We start from the raw sequence: 10,225 nt of genomic DNA, 5'->3' as shown, positions 1-10,225 counted from the left end.
CACATTAAACCATTTCAGCTAAACGTCAAACTACTTTAAACTACTTTAAACTTCAAACTAATTAAAACTTTAAAAGCTTTAAAGCTAATTTAAACTTTAAACTAATTTAAATTTCAAACTACTTTAAACTCCAAACTATTTTAAACTTCTTCAAACTTTCTGGTCCGGCTTTCTCAAGCCAACTTAAAGTTTGTCTCGACGAACTTTTTAATCTAGTTACAAACGTTACTCCTGGTCGGAGGCTTCCGTAAATATTTTAGGGCTGGGCGATTTAAATCGTGATATTGTTATGCGCATCTCGTCAGTAAAGCCGGTTCCTTGATTAGTGGTAAATCGCTATCACCTGCTTTCAGATGGAGCGGCATTTACTAAAAAGAGCCGTAGTTAACTGACAAGCTGAGCCATATCGCATTAAAATAGCGGACGTATCGTCAGCGATAATTAATGCGATATGGCTCAGCTTGTCAGTTAACTACGGTTCTTTGTAGTAAATGCCGCTCCATCTGAAAGCAGGTGATAGCGATTTACTACTAATCAAGGAACCGGCTTTACTGACGAGATGCGTATAACAATATCACGATTTAAATCGCCCAGCCCTAGTTTATATGTAGTTATGCTTCAACTAAATTTAATAGTGCAACGCAAAATATTTACTAGTATGTAAGTTGTAACTTGGTGCCCCTTTACGTCAAGGTAAGTTGTAACTTGCGCACAGCTGGTGCAACCGGCCCAAGTTGATGATTTAATGAGAGATACATTTCTTAGGCCATGAATCACTAAAGTTGTCCTACTCCTTGGGGAGAGGCTGGTCTCCTGTTTCCATGTTCAAGGGGTTAAGGATATTAATCAATGTCAATGTCTGCTTTTTTGAAGACAATAAGCTACAGACTTTTGATAATGCCCTACAGAGAACCACTTTGTTCAGTCACACGTTCAACCAAACCCCCCATGCCTGTCAAGCTCATTGCTAGAGCTTGCCTTTCTAAGGGCTTCCACTTCCCTGCTTGACCTATTACTTGATATTTGACCACTTGGTTGCAAGACACTTGCTCTTTGGAGCTCAAATGTCACTGAGGCATCTTGTCAGTTCGTAGACTCTGGCTGACAGCGATTTTACTTTAATGTGCTACAAGGCAGGAAGAACTAGGGGCAAGTGGCTATTTCACCATAGCTGTATCTGCCATGCAGGTCATGATGCAGCATTCACATAAAAGTAGAGAAGCTAGTTCATCAGCTGGGGAATCCACCAACGTAAGACTCTAAGTATCTTTTAATAGATTGTCATGTTGATTGCATATTGAGTCATGAGGCTGTTGAATGCTTGATTGGTTGACAAACGTTCTAAGGTGTGCAATTATTTCCCAGTAAACATACAGCTAAAGTATTTCAAGGCAGGTCTTGACTGCATTATAGTTCCATATCACTTCATCAATAATTTTAGTTATTTCAAAGCAAAATAACCAAAACTTACAGACACTGACCAAGCAAATAAATATAACAAACAATAGGATAAAAATGAAAAAATGTTATGCTTACCCCACAAAATAATGTTTCATGATCTAAAGAGAGCACGCTCTCTTTCTCCTGCTCTCTCTCCCATTCAAATGCACACACATACAGGACACACACACACACACACACACACACACGCACGCACGCACGCACACGCACACGCACACGCATACGCATGCACACACACACACGCACACAGTATAAGACACACACTCGGAAACAGTCACTTACACAGAAACTTGTTATCAGAGCTGCCCTGTGACTTTATCCATAAAATATATGCAAAGCTACATGACATTTCTCAGTATCGAGGTAGTAATGTCACTGTTCTTGAAGCACTTAAACTTACAGCTTGGCTATTAGTAGAGATGCTGCTGCCAAACACTGTTGAGAGGCACACAGACACAGGTAGTTCACACATACTTAATCAATCACTGAATATCTCTCTCTTTAATAACTGCATAGTCTGCATATCTGCATAGTCAGTGGCTAAAGTATTTGTTGCTAACTATAAAATTAAGTTTTGGAGTAAGAAATGAGTTGCAGAATGAGTATTTCTGTAATCTGTTAATAGGAAATGTAATATCCCAAAGGTCAGTAGATGATCCTCAGACTGAAGAGCTACATAAGTACAGCAATACTTATTTCCCTCCCCCAGCCTGATAGTTTGACTTAAAGGGGACCTATTATGCCCCTTTTCACAAGATGTGAAATAATTCTCTGATGTCCCCAGAGTGTGTATGTGAAGTTTTAGCTCAAAATACCCAACAGCATTTTATTTACAGCACGTTTAAATCATCATTTTTTGGGTCTGTGAAAAACGCACTGTTTTAGTGCTTCTCCTTTAAATGCTAATGAGCTGCTGGTTCACGGGACAGGGGGCGGAGCCTAAGCAGCCGCGATCAGAGCCAGAACAGGGAAGATGATAATAATAAAACAGACAGTCACAGTAATGGTGTTCATTTCGACCATAAAAATGCCTACAGAGTCAGAGAATATATGCTGTATGGAGATGGAACAGGTATAGTTTAGTTTAATTACGATTATAACCTATTTGGCATTGCTTGTATACACTATAGGGATCTTCGCCGTGACGTCACGACGCGCTCTGGTTGGCAGAAGAAAAGTAATGGCCGCTTGCTGCGCAGCGCAAACACAGAAGAAAAATGGTTGTATCGTGCTGTGTGATCGGCAAGATTGGGTACTGTACTGTGTGTATCATCTGTGTACATACCCTTATATATTAAGGGCAAATTATTGTATTTTAATACATTTTTACGTGTCAACCAATGTTATATACAGGGCCTGAAGTTAACTTTTTTGACCACCAGCCACTGTGACTTTTTACCAGACAGTTTTTTTTGGCCTCATAAAAGGTGAAAAAAGGAATTGCACAAACATTTCTTCTTTAACTTGTAAGAATACACATTTAAGTTCTGTCAATTTATTAACGAGATCCATACAAGTAATAATAATACAGATAGACCTAGTGCAGCTCGCATGTAAACAAATCACACGTGGCTGTGTTGATGGCTGGGCAGCTGTTAGTTACAGCGTTCAGGAACCGTTAAGCAGAACTAAATTAATATTGTTATTACTGGTAAAGTTACCGGGTAGGCTACCGGACATTTTCTCACCGGTTCCCAACATCTGTGCAACTGTCATTGTACTGTAGCCTATGTCAGCGTTGCATAATCGCATCTCATCTCACCAACAGTTTACTTAACTCACACATTCAAACGCAGTCAGAGAAGGGCCTCATCTTGCTCTCCGATCACATATACGTTCCGAAACACTCAAACTGCGCTGCTTTCACAGATGCTTTCTTTACTAATGTGCCGCCACATTTTTTAGCTGTAAATCCAACGAATTTGCTGACTTCGTTAGTCAAAGAACAACAAAAAATTCTCACTCAGGTGATATGGATCAGGCAGAGAACATGAACCCTGGTTATAAAAGCTTAATTATATCTCTTTTTAGCTTCTTCGGACAAATAATTAACATTATGCTGACAAAACACAGGTAGACTGCTGCGACTTGTTGGTTCTTTCTGCCAACCAGTTCGCGGCCACGCCCATATCGTGACGTCACATTTGACTCCGGCGAACATCCCTATTAATGCAAGCCTGCTGTAGGACTCCGTCTGACGATCTGAATTGTCTGAATGATGACACAAAATATACTGATGAGTTTAATAAAGTTTACTGTATGTCACACAAAAGATGAAGCATCAGTTTTTCTTCAGAAAATCACTGTTAGAGCTGAGTAAACAGTATAAAAAGTGCATAAGTAACTTACATAAATTTCTGTTGAGTTGAGGGAGGATTTTCTTTGAAAACAAAATGAATCCACCTCGTCTTCACTGGCTAGCAGATTTCAAGAGTAAATAAAGAGAGCTATGTGAATGAATACATCCAGCTACAACACCTTCAACGCTTGGGAGATGCTTCGACGCTTCTCGTGAGTGCATTGCTGCAGCAATGGCTGATGTGTACAACTCGCAGTGAACTCGATCAGGGCGGGTCTAAGTTATAACGGCAGTGTCAGTCAACTCTCGGGGGCGGGGCCTGTGGCTTTAGTGATGTCACTAAAGCCACATTCTGAAAATGGGTCGTTTGGAGAGACTGCTTTTGATTTATGGAGATTAAAAAAAAGGAGTGAGTGGATTTTTATCACACACGTGGTGGTTGTGTACACACACTGCCAACACACATTTATGTCCAAACACCATACAAAAGTGAATTTTGCATAATAGGTCCCCTTGCAGGGTGGTTGGATGAGGGCAATTACTCTGAATCTGTTTGCCTTGTGCCATGAGTGACAATGCAATGCAGTACATTGGAGGAGGATTTGGAATGGAGATAGGTGGAACAGAATAGCAGTCACATCATTTCTGGTTTTTGCAACCTGTTCAAAGATTGCAACTAAATGCTTGTCTTCTGTAGAGCTGACAGGGAGAAGTGGGTGCTCAGTGAACCATGGCTTAGCTGCCATGAAATGACAGGAATCATTGGCATACATTTCAAACAGCTTGCACGATCCTATTAAAGTGCCACATACTCCACTTTAAAATAGACAAGAAGGAATCCACTTTGATAGATAGAGACTAGAATGGATTATTGATTTTTCTTCTTTGGAACTTTGGAAAATTACAACAAAATCTAAGATGAATTATAAAAGACAACTAAAATGGAAAACTAAAAAAGACAATGATCAAATGCACACTTATATGTTATAAATGTTAAAATGCCTTTATTCAATTTATTCATTTTATAAAAGCACATTTAAAAAGAGAGTACTGGCCACGGGTGCAACCTACATACATAACAATGTCTCAAGAAAAAGATTATATATATATATATATATATATATATATATATATATATATATATATATATATATATAGTTCAGAAGAACTGCATTTATCTGAAATAGAAAGATTTTGTAACATTATAAATATCTTTACTATCACTTTTGATCAATTTAATGCACGCTTGCTGAATAAAAGTATTAATTTCTTTCCAAAAAAAAAAAACCTAACAAATAAAGATCTTACTGACCCCAAACCTTTGAACGGAAGAAAAGCTTTCTGTTTAGATAAATGCTGTTCTTTTGAACTCTCTATTAATCAAAGAAACTGTTTTCAACATTGAAAATAATAATAAATATTTCTTGAGCAGCAAATCAGCATATTAGAATGATTTCTGAAGGATCACGTGACACTGAAGAATGGAGTAATGACACTGAACATTCAGCACTGCCAACACAGGAATACATTACATTTTCAAATATATTCAAATAGAAAACAAGTTATTTTAAAATTGTAATAATTTTTCACAATATTGCAGTTTAAAAAAAAAACAAAAAAAACATTAAATAATCTACTGATCCCAAACTTTTAAACGATAGTGTATATCATTTCAAATATTTAATTTTCTTTAAATCAGGAAACCTAATTGCCTTCATCTGATGTATAAAACATTTCTCTTTGTAATAATTATTTTAAACAATCTCAGCCTCGTAAATTTTTGCCTATTATTTCAAATGCTTCCATTATGTCAAGTCAAGTAAAGACTCTTTATTTCTTTACACAATACATCCATTTGAGGTCCTGGAGTGGGCTCTAACTTTCAAAAGTATTTTAAACACAAAGATCCTCACAGGCACTCCTCTTATCTATGATTCTGTCCCTACTAATTAATTTATGCAAGCTTTATGAGAGAAGTGTATATCACCTACTTACAGTGAATGCTGCAAAAGTGATCATCTCATTTCCATCTGACAAAATGATGAAAATTAAATGTGAGCCTTAGGAATATAAACCTGTATTTGAAGCAGGAAAACCCATACTCTCACACAGAGCTGTGTTAAACAAGTATGTCTTCTTTCTCTCTTTCTTTCTCTCTTTCTTTCTCTGCCAGCCAGCCAGTTTCTATTTATTACAGCATTCTTCATATTGCTTTCTTAGAAACTCAACTGATATAAACAATTTCATTTTTTTTTTTTTTTTTTTTTGAATTTTGCTAAGACATACTTAGGTGGTCTCTCTCTCGCTCTCTCTCTCTCTCTCGCTCTCTCTCTCTCTCTCGCTCTCTCTCTCTCTCTCCACTTGGGTCCAGTTTCACTGACACTCAACTGTCAGACCAGCAGCCCTCAAACCACGACCCTCACATGCTCTACAGACTCACCCAATTAACTTGCTTTCACTTCACACCGTGGCAAAGAGATTCATAATAGGTGTTCAAGGTGCAGCATGTCTGCTTCGCCTATTAGACAGCTCACATAGAGCGAAGCAGACTCACTCTTACCTCACAAAATTCATGGTCTACTTCCATGGTGACAGGGAGAATGCATGGACTAAGTTAGAACCAGTTAAATTTGAAACATTCTATCGGGCAAATCATGTTTTTAAGTGATATTTATGTAATTATTAAATTATAAACTGTTGGCATAAAATAATGGCCTAAAAGTAACAGTAAAAGATTTGACCTTTTTTCAGTTTAGTTTAACATTAATGAAGTTATATTAACAAAATTTGGGAGGAGCACATTCAGATAATTAACCTAATTAACACAGTAGAAGCACATTCAGTTAATCAATTGACTCCGTGCACGGCGACCGTTGACGTTCGAACTTGTGCACGCCAGTACTTCCGGTGATCTGACAGCGAGAGCGAGAGAAAACAGCGACCGAGTTCCATTACCAGAGATATTTTTTCACAATAGTCTTTTTAGGATTGAGTGGATACAGAAGATCCGGAGGGAGGACTTCAACGCCACCAAATTTTTAAATGCATATAATTTTCAGTGTATTTCACCTGTGAGTTTCTATGCTTTCTATTACTGCATTTATTTTGTGCAAGTGAGATGAGTAAAGACCATCTGTTTCATAAATCATTATCTGTCTGGTGTTTATAAGCAGCATACAGTATTTTACTACGTGTAAAATATACACAAACTTACCTATATTCAATTGTTTGTGGTACCTACAGTTAAAAATGTAAAATATTTGATGATAATATTGATTGAGCAATTGATGTAAGTAAAAATATATGCGCAGAATTGAGAAAATAGTATTTATGGAGATAAATTGTTGCCTATCTCAGGGCAAACGTGTGAATGTGCACAGTGCATTTTATGCAAACAACTCTAATCGTAGTTGTAACTTTTTAAAGTATCCAATTGTCATGCTCTTAACCCTTCAAATTGTTCCTTTATATAAGAAAATACAGCATGCCAATTTTTATGGCAGTAACATAATTACTGGTAGCTCAATAGCTTTAAACTTTCTGAGATTTTGATGATTTTCGTAAAAACAGATCATTTGATTTGGTATTGTACCTGGCTAGTAAAATTCCAAAAAAATCTCCATAAAAGCATCTAATGCACCATATATTCCTAAATATGTATTTTAGATACATATCTCAGTTTACTTATTGTAGAAACTAAATCCAAATTAATCCATCCATGACCCGGTTTAGCAGATTTACCTTTCCTGGTGGAATCAATACATATTTCTATTGATGATCACCTTGGTTATTGTTTGGGTTTAGAACACATTTTTTGGTTTAAAAAATTACATTACGTTCCTTGAAATTGACCCGGAACTTTGGCCGAATCAAGCAGATTATCAGGAGGCACAGGCAACCATGCAATGAAAGTAGTCATTGATCACGCCGAGAGAGGAGTGGCTCTGATTCAAGAATACAATGGCTATCTCACACACTCTGAAGAACAATTGCAGTTTCTCCTTCATGTGGTGGAAGATCACCGACGGATCTATCCAGACTGCAAAAAGTCAACACTGGCTGCTGAGCATCAGAAATGAGGGATTGTTGAAAACTTTGTGCTTTTTTGAGATTGTTGTCATGATTGCTCTGATTTCAATAAAATGTAGTTCATTTGCAGCAACTTTTAATATTACTTGCATATCACAATAACGCCGCACAGCTTAACATAGGCAATCTTCCACATGATTGAGCTACCTCTAAATATCATTTTTTTTTTGTCAACATTTTTGCATATTTCTAATTTTGAAGTTAAAAGGAACAGTTTAAAAGGCTAAGACACTAACATTTTGCAAAATAAAAAAAAAATTGGACTTGATAAGTGTTACGGAAGCAGACGGACAACAAGGTAAGTAGTGATGTAATGTTTATTTTTAACAGCAGAGTGTCAAGAAGATTCAATGTGCAGAATTTAGGTGAGTATCAGAGTTCAGAGGTTCAGAGTTCTTGAGTGCAATTCGTGAATGAATAATCGTTGTATCTTTTGCAGGAACGGCAGGATGAGACTTCAGAGTGGATATGAACTTCGTATGAAGAGGATGACAGGTGACAGCACACACTCATGCACCACTTGATGGGAAAGACAGGCTTACGGCTCGGACACCACTCGAGATGAGATCTGGACAGACTGGGACAGACTGGAATCGTCGTAGAGAACAGGTAAGTAAACACAGGTAAGTTTAGTAGTGAAACTCGCAGAGAGAAGCACTATGAGTCCGCTTCGGATTAACGAGCCCGGACAATGAGAGGTGCGTGAGGTGTGCTTATGAAGCAGTGGTGATTGATGGGGTGCAGGTGTGACTTGTTAAAACTCAGGTGACTGTGATCGCTGGGTGATTGTGGTGGATGAACCTGGCCAATCCGTGACACTACCCCCCTCCCCAGGGCCCGCTCCTGAGGGCCGAGGTCTCCGACACCGTAGTGGTCTTCCTCGTCCACGAGGTCCAGGGTACTGGGGATGACTGGAATGGAACTCTTCCATGAGCGTAGGATCTAGGATGTCGACTCTTGGGACCCATGATCTCTCCTCTGGTCCGTATCCTTCCCAATCGACAAGATATTCCAGTTGACCACCACGACGTCGGGACTGCAGGATTTCACGAACGGAGTAGATGGACCCTTCTTCCAGCATCAAGGGGGGAGGAGGTTCCTCTTCATGGCCAGGTTCTGTGGAGGGAACAAGAGGTTTGTGAAAGGGTTTGAGTAAGGAGACGTGAAATGTGGGATGAATTCTGTACTGTGGCGGTAGCTGGAGTTTGAAAGTGACGGGATTGACCTGTTCCAGGATGGTAAAGGGGCCAACAAACCTGGGACTAAGTTTTTTGGAGGGCAGTCGCAGACGAATATCGCGAGTGGAGAGCCAAACCTTGTCTCCTGGAACGTAGACTGGACCCGAAATCCTCCTCCGGTCAGCGACTGTCTTGGATCTGCGAACTGCCCTCTGCAGATGATGGTGAGCTTCGTCCCAGACTCTCTCGCTCTCCCGGAACCAGTAATCCACTGCGGGGACCTCAGATGGTTCACCATCCCAGGGAAATAGAGGAGGTTGGAATCCGAGAACACACTGGAATGGTGTGAGGCCTGTCGTGGGTTGCCGCAGTGAATTTTGGGCATACTCTGCCCAGTACAGAAACTGGTTCCAGGAGTTCTGGTGGCCGTTGCAGAAGGTCCTGAGGAACCGCCCCACTTCCTGGATCTTCCTCTCCGTCTGGCCGTTGGTCTGAGGGTGGTAGCCAGAGGAGAGGCTGACTGTCACACCTAGGAGCTTAAAAAACGATTTCCATACTCGGGAAATGAACTGGGGTCCCCTGTCTGACACAATGTCTTCTGGGATCCCATAATAGCGAAAGACATGATTGAAGAGGAGTTCGGCGGTTTCCAGGGCAGTGGGAAGACCTCTTAGTGGTAATAGTCTGCAGAACTTAATCGATCAACGATGACGAAGATGCAGGTGTTTCCATCCGATGATGGTAAATCGGTCATGAAGTCAATTCCTAGGTGTGACCAGGGGCGGTTAGGAATTGGCAAGGGATGGAGCTTTCCTGCAGGAAGATGTCTGGGACTTTTGGACATGGCACACTCCTTACAGCCTTGGACATACCTCTTCAAATCCCTTGCCATACCCGGCCACCAGAAGCGTTCGGATAGCAGCGAGAGAGTGTTGTTGGCTCCGGGATGTCCAGTGCCCAGAGAGGTATGAGTAGTGTGGATGAGATCTACCCGTTGCGTCCTAGGGATGAACTGGCGATCAGGTGGACAGCCCGGCGGAGGACGAGGATTAGGAGTGGCGACGGCTGGAGGAGCAGACCATTCGATGGGACTGATGATGATATCTTCGGGTAGAATGTTGGTGGTTGTCTCGGAAGTCTCTGGAGTATCATGTAGTCTGGACAAAGCATCGGCACGGACATTCTTAGGACCAGGACG

Source organism: Squalius cephalus (assembly GCF_949319135.1).
Source record: "Squalius cephalus genome assembly, chromosome: 2".
Taxonomy (NCBI): domain Eukaryota; kingdom Metazoa; phylum Chordata; class Actinopteri; order Cypriniformes; family Leuciscidae; genus Squalius; species Squalius cephalus.
The sequence above is the reverse complement of the archived record's forward strand: the minus strand, read 5'-3'. Positions refer to the sequence as shown.